Source organism: Mustela nigripes, chromosome 14 (genome assembly GCF_022355385.1).
Source record: "Mustela nigripes isolate SB6536 chromosome 14, MUSNIG.SB6536, whole genome shotgun sequence".
NCBI classification, from domain to species: Eukaryota; Metazoa; Chordata; class Mammalia; order Carnivora; family Mustelidae; genus Mustela; species Mustela nigripes.
The window spans coordinates 104,409,638-104,421,955 of record NC_081570.1 but is presented as its reverse complement, the minus strand read 5'-3'; the positions used below and the strand labels follow the sequence as shown (position 1 = coordinate 104,421,955).

The 12,318-nt window shown below is 46.9% G+C and overlaps 1 protein-coding gene across 2 annotated transcripts in view; it reads left to right on the top strand.

Moving 5' to 3' along the window:
* The first annotated feature begins 242 nt into the window (after positions 1 to 242).
* The window catches only part of PDZK1 (PDZ domain containing 1), a 38,432-nt gene continuing 26,356 nt past the window's right edge, over positions 243 to 12,318 (top strand). Inside the window, exon 1 of one of the 2 annotated variants that reach the window (XM_059375960.1) lies at positions 243 to 453. The gene's annotated coding sequence lies outside the window, so the exon portion shown is untranslated. Of the gene's footprint in view, positions 454 to 10,879; positions 11,009 to 12,318 lie in introns of those variants that run through there. The other variant, XM_059375961.1, reaches the window with a different exon arrangement.

The following is a 12,318-nucleotide window of genomic DNA, read 5'->3' as shown; positions in this document are numbered from 1 at the left end:
GTCCTCTGGTGGTGGCCTGCAGCGCCCCCACAACCCTGGGATGGGGCACGGTGGAGGGTTCTAATTCACTGAGTGTTGCTTGGTGTGACCAAGGCCTTTGCCAAGGGAGAGAAATGAGGAAAGCAGAGGAGCCTCCTCCCCCAATGCCCCTTCTCTTCTCCCCGCCCCCCCCTTCTTTGGGAGGGGCAGACGGGCAGCAGCGTCCCCTCAGGGCTTAGGTGGGCGGTGGCACTGGGCTTGCTGCAGGTTGTCTCAGGTTTGAGCTGCTCAGGGCCCACCAGCTGGCAGGAAGCAGGACAGAGGTCACTTGAACTCAGACCACAGGTCCCTGTTAAATACATCAACTTTTAAATCAATCTTTGTTCAAAGTCCAGTGAGTTCCAAGACTAGAGCTCACCAGCAGAGAGAGAATTCCCCGGTGAACGGACCAGCTTTTCTTCTTTCCACATTCAGGTAAGAGCTGACTCTGGTCGCCCTGAGTGAGGGCACCAGCTGCCTGGGCTTGAACCTCCTTCTTTCTTTTCCTTTCTCCTTTTCCAAGCAGTGGCTGGCTATCCAGGGCAGAAGGGAGGCCTATGGGGAAGGAGCCAGGGGCCTTCTGTGGTGGGGGTGGCGGGGGGAATTGTTCACACTCTGAGGTTCTCTCTGCTCGTGATGCCTGACCCTCACAGGTTAGGGTCTGTTTCACAAAGGAATTGGTAAACTGATCCTCAAAAAAAGCTTTCCCTTGGTTGCCTAGGGGGTTGGCGAGCAGCCCAAAGGGAGCATGACAACAGACCTCACAGGTCACCAGGGGGATACTCCTCTGACCTCCCCACTAGGCAAGGGCTTTGTGTATTAGAGATTTTCTTCTGGAAGCATCCCTTCAAGGGTAAAAGCTAACTTAACTTTCCCACCCAATAAAAACGGGCATCTCCTCTTTTCATCACATAACAACACTAAGAAATGAGAAAAAACCAGTGAGTTTCTAGGTGGCTGAGTTTTCAAGTAACCTCCCCAGGCTCTACCTTTTGAAGTTTAAATTCTTTGGGTCTTGTGTGGGTCTGAAAATCTTGGTTTCTTTAACGTTCCAGACGATTCTGGTGTGCAGCCAGGTTTGGGAACCACTGGTCTCTTCCTAAGAGGAAGAGACTAAGGGACTTAAAGGTGACTTTATATAAGGGTTTTCCAGCGGAGGAGACCCTTGATCCGGGCAGGTTCCTTCCTCCTCAGCTGTCCCTGCAGCATTGTTCAATGTGCTTGCTCTCAGTCCTATATCCAGAACTCACAGGCGTGCGGGTGTCTAGTCACCTGTAGTCACATGTTCTTTCCTGCAGCAAATAACTCAGGGACCTTGAGTTTGTGTGTTATGACTAAGTAAATTGTTCTTATCTTTAACTCTTTTGTATGTTCTCTGCACCATAAACTATGTAGTAGCTAGTAATGATGTCTTGTGTTTGTAGACAGCTGCTTCTCTTCCAGGGGAAAGGACACGGGACTGGGGCACAAAGAGCCCGTGCTGTTGTTTGGTTAGTGGTGACAGTCCGTTAGACAAGACAGCTGGGGCTTCAGTTTCACCATCTATCAGTGATGGCCTCGCTTTCCCCAGGGCTGTACTGAATATAAAATTATAAATGAGACATGTTTGAGGGGATTAAAAGCATAAACGTAAGGTGTGTACATTTCCAGTGTGAGTACCAAAGGCTCTGTGGGAGGGAAACAGGCTGTGGTCAGTGAAGGCACCTCGTCCTCGTGTTTTCATCTCAACAAGCCTCTCTGGACTCCCCTATAAATCGGGAGTTGGGACTAGATCACGGCCAATGTCCTCTTCAGCCCACCAAGTCAAGGTGGAGCCCTAAGTATGAGGACTTCATTATCCTGCAGCTCAGAAGGCTGGCTCCTTCTCGTCGTCTGGGTTTGAATCGAAATGCTACCTTCCCAGGAAGGGCTTTCCAAGTCAGCCTCCCCCTCAGTCCCACCACCACGTCTCCTCGTTCATAGCCTTTGTCACCAGAGGTCCTCTCGTTTACTTTCTACTGGTCACCCTTGCCAGACGTCAGGCTTCAGGAGAGCCGAGATCTCCTCTTCTGTGTTACTGCTCTAATCCCAGCTCTTAGGAAGGCACCTGGCATAGAGCAGATGCTTAGCTATTCAGCTAAATGGGCTGCCGGTTAGTGTGGCGGGGAATGGGCTGCAAGAATGGAATCAGGGTGTTTTGAGAAACCGCTCTCCAGGAGAGGATGCTTAAGCACTCTGATACTCTTGGGGAATCTGAGGGCCTGGCTTTGATCATGTAGGGATGCACATCTCTGGCCACAGCACGGTTAAATGATTTTCATATTTGTTGCATATGAGCATAGCAAGTTCAACTTAGATATGTTTCCTCAAGATCGTGGCAACTCCTCTCCTTGGCATTTCATGAGGGGCTGCCTCACGATTTCTTACTCTCATTGGCTAAGTGGTGCAGAGCATGGATGCTGGAAAGCTACACTGCAAGCAGACATATTCTTCTTTTCTGAGACTCTGTGTCCTCCTCCGTCAGACAGGCACAACCACTTCATTGTGGTGTCTGGAGGATTAGGTGGGAGAACGTACCTTGGAGGGTCTCACACACTGTGCTACTGTTATGATGATTTTTTTTTTTAAAGGTTTATTTATTCACTTGAGAGAGAGCACAAGTGGCAGAGGACTGGGGCAGTGGCAGGGACAGGGGCAGGGGGAGAGGGAGAAGCAGACTCCCAGGTGAGCGGGGATCCTGACCTGGGGCTCGATCGCAGGACCTGAGCTGAAGGCAGATGCTTAACCATCTGAGCCGGCCAGGTGCCCCTGTTTGATGGTCTTCAGACAACTCTGTGATGGGCACAGCCCCAGAGAAGGTAGGACCCCAGGTAAGGGCAAGGAGTTTTGATAAATAGGAACAATAGCCTCTAGGCAGCTTGAGGGTATCTCTGCAGGGTTTGCTCCTGGTCTGAGGCAGCCTCCAGCTTCTGAGGCTCTAAACCTCATGCAGCACGAACACTGGAGATCTCCTGTAAGACTGAGCCTAACGTGCTTCCCAGGCTCACCTGAACTGCTTCTTCCTTTCGACATACACTTCTTCTCCTGGCTTTCTGGACTATCCACTCTTCCTTTTACCTGGGCTGCCTGCCTCCTTCCAGTCTAACTACTTGTGTCCCCTAACACAGCAGATACCTCAGGGGTGGGAGGCTGGGGAGATGGTGAAAGAAGCCTAGACTCCAGTGGGTTTGAATCCAGGCCCTGTGGCTTATCCAAATAGCCATGGGAAACCAACTTAACTCTTCAGAGTCTTTTTTTAAATTTATTTTTTACTGGCGGCATGGGCCATTAGGATTTCCTTTTTTCTTTCTTTTTTCTTTTCCCCCTTTTTCTCACATTTATTTATTTATTTATTTATTTATTTATTTATTTTATTTATTTTCAGTGTGGACCTTTAGGATTAAATGTAAACCATAATAGGAACAATAAGCACCTAGGCTGGTGCTTGGTGCTTAGTAGTATCTCAATAAACACATTTAACAAAAGCAAGACATTTTCTTTTAGATATTACTGTACCCATGCCATTTTTGGATAATTGTGTTTCTAACTTTCCCCACTGCACTCCTGGGCTCTGTGAGGGCAGGACAGTGTCTTAATTTGATTAGGGCCTTGGGATCTGTCTGTCCCAGAACCAAATATACCTTGTCAATTGTATAAATGATACTTAAAATTCAGACAACAGAGTGATGCCCTCAGACTGTGGTGCTCAGGAAAGGATTTATGTTTAAAATTGACCTGAGCCTTGAAAACAGGTAGGTTTTAGATTCATTCACTTGGAAAGAATGTTTACTTAGGAGATACTATGTATAACTAATCAGAGTGGGGAAGGTACTCCAGGCATGAGCAAAGGGCAGGCTGGGTGTGGGTGGCCATGCGCAGGCCAGCTGGGTATCTGCTGAGGGCCTAGAGGAATGAGGTAGGGCAAGATTATGCCTGAGCAAGGAGTCTGGATTCTGCTTCTTGAATGATTCTTTTGTTTTTATTTATTTTTATTATTCTTTTTCTTTTAGAGATCAAGAGGGCAGGGGAAGGATAGAAGCAGAGAGAGAATCTTAAGCGGAGCATGGAGCCTGACATGGGGTTAGATCTCACAACTCTGAGACCATAACCAAAGCCAACATCGAGAGTCAGATGGTTAACTGAGTGAGCCACCCAGGTGCTCCTTGAATGATTCTTTTAGAACCTGATAGGATGATGGCAAGATCTCAAGGCAGTAGGTGGGAGAGCCTGGGGGCAGGAGGACTGTGGAACACTTGAAAACAATGTAGGGGTAGAAATTCAAGGTCAAGAGGTCTTGTAGAACAAGATGCCAATTTGAGGGATAGCCGCAGTTCCAACCAACCCTCAGGGTGATTTGGTTATTCTCAGGTTTTACCAGCTTTACCAGGGGCAAAAGTTATCCTCTGTGAGGGCGTCTTTGTTCCCACATAATGTTGACTCTGTCCTTCTCCCAGCTTGCAGAACTCTTAGGTAAGCAAGTCAAGTGTGAAAGACCTTGACCTCCATCCCAGAGTCCTGCCATGTAGGACAAAGTGTCATTCATGATGCCTGGGGACTGGGGGTAGTATTTGGTACCAGCTGGCCACATGAACTTTGAGATAAGCAGATTCATTCCTTATCATAAATGAGGAGTAAGAATTAACTCCCTGGGCCTGGAGTCACTCTTTTCCACATAATGCTCAGTGGAATGCATTTCACTAATTTCCCACATTTGAAATCTCTTGCTGGCTAAGACCAAATGGTAACTGTGACAATGGGAAAGTAAAGTTAGCAAATACATATCTTAGGCTCCCGCTTATCCTTCTGTTTTTGACACTAATTCTTTAAAATGAAGACACTTGAGTGTTTGAACTTCCACAGGTCTTGCTTTTCCAAGGAGGAACCCAGGTGGTCCCAAGTGAATTATCTGCAGTGAAGACCTAGAACCTGCTCCAGGTGAAATGTTTGTGAAGAAAGATGAAATCTTTATCTCTTCCTTGCTGGGGACATCTGTCAATCCCAGCAGGGACACGATAGGATTCCTCTTATGCCGTTGGAAGAAACTGTGTGTCTGAGGCTCTGAGGCTGCCCTTAAAGGAAGGCAGACACGCCAGGGCAGGAGGAGGCCTTGGTCAGGGCCGATGGCTGTCAGGGATTCTTGGCCTGTCCCTGTGCTGACTTAACTATCTCATAGTCTCCACCAATGGCATTTTTCTGATAGAACTCTAGTGTTTGTCTGTCTCACTCATGACACAGATGCACACCAGGGAGGGAGGGACAGTGTTCTCCATGAGGACACCATGTGCCCAGATGCCTGGTCAAGGTTCCTGGGAATGTTGCCTTCTCGCTGAAGTTCCAAGGGTTTTATAGACTAGCAAGGAGTTCAGTGCAAGGCGAATACCATCCGGGTTGAATGTTACCCTGGGCTCCCACCCTCTCTTCCCTTCATGCCTTGATGAAACAGAGCGATTTCTCTGTGGTACATCCTAGTTCTACAAAGAGCCGTCCACAGTCACAATTACTAGGATTAAACATTATTCACCTGCTGCGTGGCTCAGTGACTGCTGTGTAGTTTTCCACAGTTCTGGTGTTGGTTACATAAGTGCCTTTTGAGGAGAGACTGTTTTCTTTGTGGTCTGGTACTCCCCGCACCACTGGTTCCCAAGTATTAGACAAGATAGCACTGGATCCATCGTGACTAGTGGCTGTAGGCACCGTGTTTGTAGACCAGTCCTGCTGCATCCTAGCCAGAAGAGCCCACCCCTTCCTTCCTGGAAGTCCTTGCACCAGGCTGTGGGTCACAGCTGACAGTGCTCTTCTGTTTTTCTGCTTCCAAACGGAATGCGTTTCTCCCATGCCCTTTCTTGAATCTTTTGGAAATTCAGGGATGTGGCCTGGCGGGTGAGCCTGCTCACTAGTTACTGCTTGGCTGCCATGGTCCCTACCTGGAGAAGCTTTCTGGGTACAAGGTCCCGCTTCCCTCATGCACCTTCTCCACCCTTGTCTGTTCCTTGGTGCCTGTGCTGGTTACCTCGTGTGCACACCTGTTAGAGCTCATCTGCTTCTGGCGGCGCCCCCCACAACTTGGTCTGGAAGTTTTGTAAAGCTCCCCAGAATCTTATGCTTCTTTGTATATGGTATTTGGTTCTATTTTTGTAATTCCCTGGCTTTCAGACTTACGTGCTCCTTCTGGGGTCGGTTGGAGAAATCGGAGCTTATTACATGAGTTTTAGTTCCCGAGGAACAAAATCTTCAGCCCTGTCTTTCCGGTGGTTAATGCTAACTTTAAAGAGTAGGGCTGCAGAGAACCCTGGCCTGATGATCAAGGGGCCCTCTTAGCCCCAGCCCAGCCCTTCTTGTCTGCTTTAGAGAGAAAACCGGAAATACTGCTCAAGTGTTCTCGCAGAAAAAGGGATTGGGGCTCCCACCAGAGGACCAGGAAGACAATGTGCATGGCTTGCCTTCTATGTCCTAGATACTGTGCTCAGATGCTTTACTTGGTTGATCTTAAGTCCTCTTCACCATGTCTATATGCATTTCCTATTCCAGGTGTACCTTTGTCTTCAGCTCAAAATTAAAGAAGTCACCCATGTTCTCACAGCTAGAAAGTGGTGATGCTGGGGTTAAAAACTGGGTCATCTCCAAAACTCTAGTTCTTAATAATGTCCTTTACCGAGACTTGAATGATATGGGAAGATAGAAATAAAAATACGGATTCCCTTCACATCAGCAATATACCTAGACATTTCTTTTAGACTTTTCATGACTAGAAATTACTCTGTCTTATAGATCTTTTAGGATGACCTTTCCTCTGTTGATCCCTTAATTTTTGAAACTACTCCTTCCATTCCTTCCTTCTCCCCATTTGTCCTGCTCAGCCAGTCCCTGGCACTCTACATCTCTCCAGCCCTACCCTTTGACTACTCTTACCTGCCAACTCATGTTGGTCGAACATTCCAGCTCTATGCTCATTGTAAGTATAGAAATCCTCATCTCCAAGCTTTCTGTTTTTTAAACATGTCTAACCCCAACTTACGGTAAAAGTTACCACTTTCTCCTTCTATTCATGGACCCTGTGGTGAGGAAAAGGCCATGAGAAGCCATCCTGATTGGTCTACTGTCAATTAATGAGATTGGCCTATCTATCTAATAGGAAAACATTAACCTAAGTTGTTTCTTAGAAAATTGTATTCAATTTGTTGACTCATTGTAGTGAAGCAATGCTGTGGCTATTGGAAATCCTTTTTGGCCAGTGGTTATAAACTGACAGCCCAGGGGCTCAATTCTGTTGGGTTTACATGGAGTTTCTTAAAAATTTGAAATAGCTGTCAGCTTTTTACAGTGGGGAAATTTTGCATAAATCTGGATTTCCAGATTCTCTTGAGAAATTGATAGGTCCAGCATTCCTGGTTCCTATCGCCTCCCAGCAGCTGTCTCAAAGTGCTAAATAGCAGAGCAAATCCACAGGCCTCTCCTGACCCTAGCGATTTGCCAGTTTGAGCCCACTGGACATTTTGGTCCATATCCTCAGAATTCCTGATTTGTCTTAGTTACTCTGCAGGAGAGATTGGAGCCAAGGTAAGTGACCTTCTTTTCTTCTTCATCTCTCTCTTTTTTTTTTTTTTTAAGGTTTTATTGATTTGACACAGAGAGAGATCACAAGCAGGCAGAGAGGCAGGCAGAGAGAGAACAGGGAAGCAGGCTCCCTGCTGAGCCGAGAGCCTGATGTGGGGCTCGATCCCAGGACCCTGAGACCATGATCTGAACTGAAGGCAGAGACTTAACCCACTGAGCCACCCAGGCACCCCTCCTGCCTTTTTTTTTTTTTTTTTTTTTTTAACTTCGGCCTTTGTGGAAATATTCTACCCATCGAGGTAAAACCCATTTCCTGTGCTCCCTGTATCCTTCCTTGATACACTAACACACTGCTCATTTTTTTCACAGAATAAAACCACCAGCCCTGCTCTTCCCCTCAAGCTATTATCCCTGTTCTGTCCATCATCTGTTTCGAGATGTGTCTATATCTGTTGTCTCTGTTACTGTTCACTAGCTTCTCAGGCCCTTCTCCATCCTGGACTCCTGTGTTCTAAGTTTAGTGACATGTTCTGTTTTCATTCTCTTTACCTCTTAATGTCATTTTGCATTGTCACTTACAATCTTGAAATGCTTTTCATTTTGACTGCACTGTAAAATCTCAGCCTTCTGCTTATTCCTTCTCTGCTTCCTCTTCTGAATGCCGGGATATAGGATTACCCCAGGCCTTATCTTGGGTACCTCGTCCTCCATGTTCCCACTCGGAGGCTTTCCTTAACTCTGCGGCACATGCCCAGTCCTTTGTCCTGAGCTCCAGGCCCATACTCCCGGCACTCTTCTGTTAGTCATCAGGGCATGGGCTTCTCTGACACCCTCCCTTGGCAACATCATACCTGAGTGGAAAACTCATTAGTCTCCTTGCTGCTATAATCAGAGTACCACAGACTGAGTAGTAGAATGTGTGTGTGCTTAAGCAGCAGAGATTTAGTTCTTCACAGTTCTAGAGGCTGGAAGTACAAGATTAAGATGTTAGCGGGGCTGGTTTCTTCTGAGGCCTCTTTCCTTGACTTGCAGATGGCTACCTTCTGTGGGCTCACATGGCCTTTCTCTGGGTGCGTGCACGTCTCCCCTGTCTCTTCATCATCTCACAAGGATTACTGGATTATTCCCCACCCTGTGACCTTATTTAACCTTCCTTATCTCTTTGTAAAGCCCAGTCTCCAAATACAGTCACCTCGAGGGTTAAGACTTCAACATCTGAATTTTGGGAGGGACACTTCTGTCCACACAGAAAGGGAGTCTAGGGCTTAACGGAGGAGAGCTCTCAGAGTTGGGTAGCAGGAAAAACTGAGCTAAGGTCATAAATCCAAGTAACACGTGGCCTTTATGGAGCAGCAGACGGAATGGGAAGATGACTGCAGAAATCGAGTATCCTCCTAGCTCAGAACGGGGAGGAACCAAAACACAGCCATGGTCTGTGGCCTCAGGGGCGGCCTCAGACGGCTGTACTGCGCATGTGCCGCTTGGCGTCCCCGAGGCACCTTCCTGGTGATGTGGGACCGCCGGCAAGCTGCGTGGAAGTAAGGTCCGCAGAGGCTGGGGAGAGGAACAGGGACCCCCCCCCCCCACACACACACCCCCAGGGGCTGCGGTCCTTTTGAACCTCCTGTTCACTGGTCACAGTGAGTGTATGTAAATAAGTATTTTGGACCACTGTGTTTCAGAAACCTCCCTGTCTGTGGCCACCTCTGCATGGAGAAATTGGAGAGAACAGGATTGAAGAACTGATACACTCTGTCCTCGCTGTAGTTCCCCCACCACTGTCCCCTCCTCTCTGTTCTCACAGCTGCCATCCTAGGGCAGGGCCTTACTGGATAATCCTCACTGTGAGGAGGATTAGGCAACATCCTCTTACCTGGCCTCCCCACAGGGCATCTTTGCTTCAGTTCATCCCACCTGCGATTCTTGGAGCCCAGCTCTGGTCCTGTCATCCCTCTGCTTATATGCCTTGAGCTCCTTGGGCTGACATTCGAGGCCCTTACAGGCTAATGTGTCACCATGACGGAAGGACACATTGGCTGCTGTCCCTCAGTCACGCTGAGTTCTTAACTCTTCCTTTACCGTACCCCAGCACGTTCCCACTTCCACAGTGGAGGTTTACATTATTCTCTGTTTAGAATGTTCTCCTCCTACTTTCATATCTGCTGAAATCCTACCTATCTGCTGTCAAGGTCTACATCAAGTCCTACCTAATCCATGGAGCTTGTGTCATGTTGTAGGACGTATGGCATTTATACTTTGTTCATGGTGATAGCTATTTTTGTATTAAAACTTTTCCTTCACTCCTATTCAACTACAAAGTCCCTTGAGAATAGAGGTGGTTTTTTTGTCTTTATCCCATCAACCACTGAAGAGTGTTTTGCATTTAAGTGTGAGGCAAGCACTGGTGGGATGGACTAATGAAATCAGCTTTAGGGTTCTAGGTCTTCTTGATGTTCAGGAGAAAGTTGAAGGACTTTTGTTCATGATGCTAAATAGACTTCATCCACTCCCATATGCTAAATGAAGAAACTATGGCGGAGGGATGGGGAAGAGGTTGATAGGGAGCAACAAACTGTGAGGTAGAGCTGGCAAGCATCACCCCTCCCCAGGGCCTCACAAGATGACTGGTAGAATCACAAGATGACTGGTGGGGCCTCAGACAAGGATGGAACTTGAGACTCTACCTACAGGGTGATGGGGGAGGAGGCATGGCCTCTGTGATGGTTAGATTTAGGGGTTGGGGTATGGGCCCACACACTTAATTCATAGAGTAAAGAGCACATGGGAGCTGTTCAAGGTTGGTTTCATCCGTTTTGTTCTTTTTTTTTCTTTTAAAATAAACATTTTATTTATTTGACAGGGAGTGAGCAAAGCAGGGGGAGCAGCAGGCAGAGGGAGAAGCAGACTCCTTGCTATGCAAGGAGCCTGATGTGGGACTCGATCCCAGGACTCTGGGATCATGACCTGAGCTGAAGCCAGGCACTTAACCGACTGAGCCTCCCAGGTGCCCCCCTCTGCTTGATTTTGTTTGGCTCAGAGCTGGGACTTGGGGAGGGAGGCACAAGGCCCAGACTAAGGTCATCACACACTCCTATACTGTTGGCCAGGACATTGGCCGTGGTCAGAGCTGGATCCCAAGGACCACATAGGGTGGCAACGGCCTCCCCTAACCAAGCTGCCCACTTGGTTTTTCATGTTGACTAAGGGTGAGCTTAAGGTGGCTGTTAATAGTTCACTCAACCTTGACATTTTTTTCTGACCCATGAGGGTGTTATACCAAGACTGAGGAGAGAAAACAGGAGTTAGGAGCAGCAAGGGATGGTTTTAAGCACTAGTTTCTTAAGCTAGTTGGGTGGGAGTGGTTCTCAAAATGTGCATGTTCAGGTTCAAGCTGGGAGATTGAATCAGTAGATCTGAGGTAAGGTTTAAGCATCTATTTTTATAAATCTCTATAGGTGATTCTGGGGGCCAGTGGGGGTTGGAAAATCAAATCTGTAAGGTGATGGGGAGGGTTCGGTGAGGTTCTGTACCATGCCTGACATGTAGTGAGTTTTCAAATGGCAGTGAGATTTATTATTGCTGGCCTCACCTGAAGGTCTATGAATTTATACTGTTTGAGCTAAATATATCTTCCCTCTGATGAAACCAGATGGTGCCTTTGGGCATGAGTGGACGACCCCCAAGTCTGAGATGAATGAAGATCCTATATTTTTTGCTTTAATTTTCTAGGAGCTGTCCTTTCTTTTTCTTCCTCAAGAATTTGATCTCACCTGACTTGTGTTTTATGTGATCTTTGGCAACCTCAGGATTCCTTTACCAAATAATACCTGGAAGCTCCCAGGTGTTAGACAAACTCTGTGTTAGAGTAGGGCAGTGTTTCAGAGACTGTTGTATTGGGAAATGCTTTGTGTTCTTATCAGGCTCCCACTGACCTTCAGACTCTCAAATACGTGTAGATCATGGATTTTTTTGATGAGCCAAGTGGCTTTAAAATCTCTTCCCTCCTACCCCAGTTTCCTACACTGGGTAGACTTGTGAGCGTTCATGCCTATGATAGTTTTTTTTTTTTTTTTTTTTTAAAGTAGGCTCCACGTCCACTGTGGAGCCCAACACAGGGCTTGAACTCATGACCCTGGGATCAAGAATCAGACCCTCAAACGACTGATCCACGCCAGGTGCCCCTTTATGATAGTTTTTAATTAGAAATTTCCACATGTAGCCATTGTTAGAACAGAGTGTTTTATTTTTTTTAATTTTCTTGAGGTATAGTTATTGACACAGTGTTACATTAGTTTCAGGTGTACACATAGTGAGCAGACAACTTTGTTATGATATGCTCAAATGTAGCTGCCATCTGTCCCCCTACAGTGCTATTCCAACACCACTGACTGTATTCTCTCTGCTGCACCTTTCATCCCCATGATGGCAAGCCTGTCTCTCCCACTCCCCTTCACCTCTTTTGCCCACCCCTACCCCCTACCCCCTTCCCCCTGGCAACTGTCTGTTTGTTCTCTGCATTTATGGCCCTGTTTCTGCTTTGTTTGTTCCTTTTTTAGATTTCACATATAACTGAAATCCTGCCCTATTTGTCTTTCTCTGATTTATTTTATTTAACACAATACCCTCTAGGTCTATTCATGTTGTTGCTAATGGCAAGATCTCATTCTTTTTTATAGCCCAGTGAGATATATATATATATATATATATATATATATATATATATATATA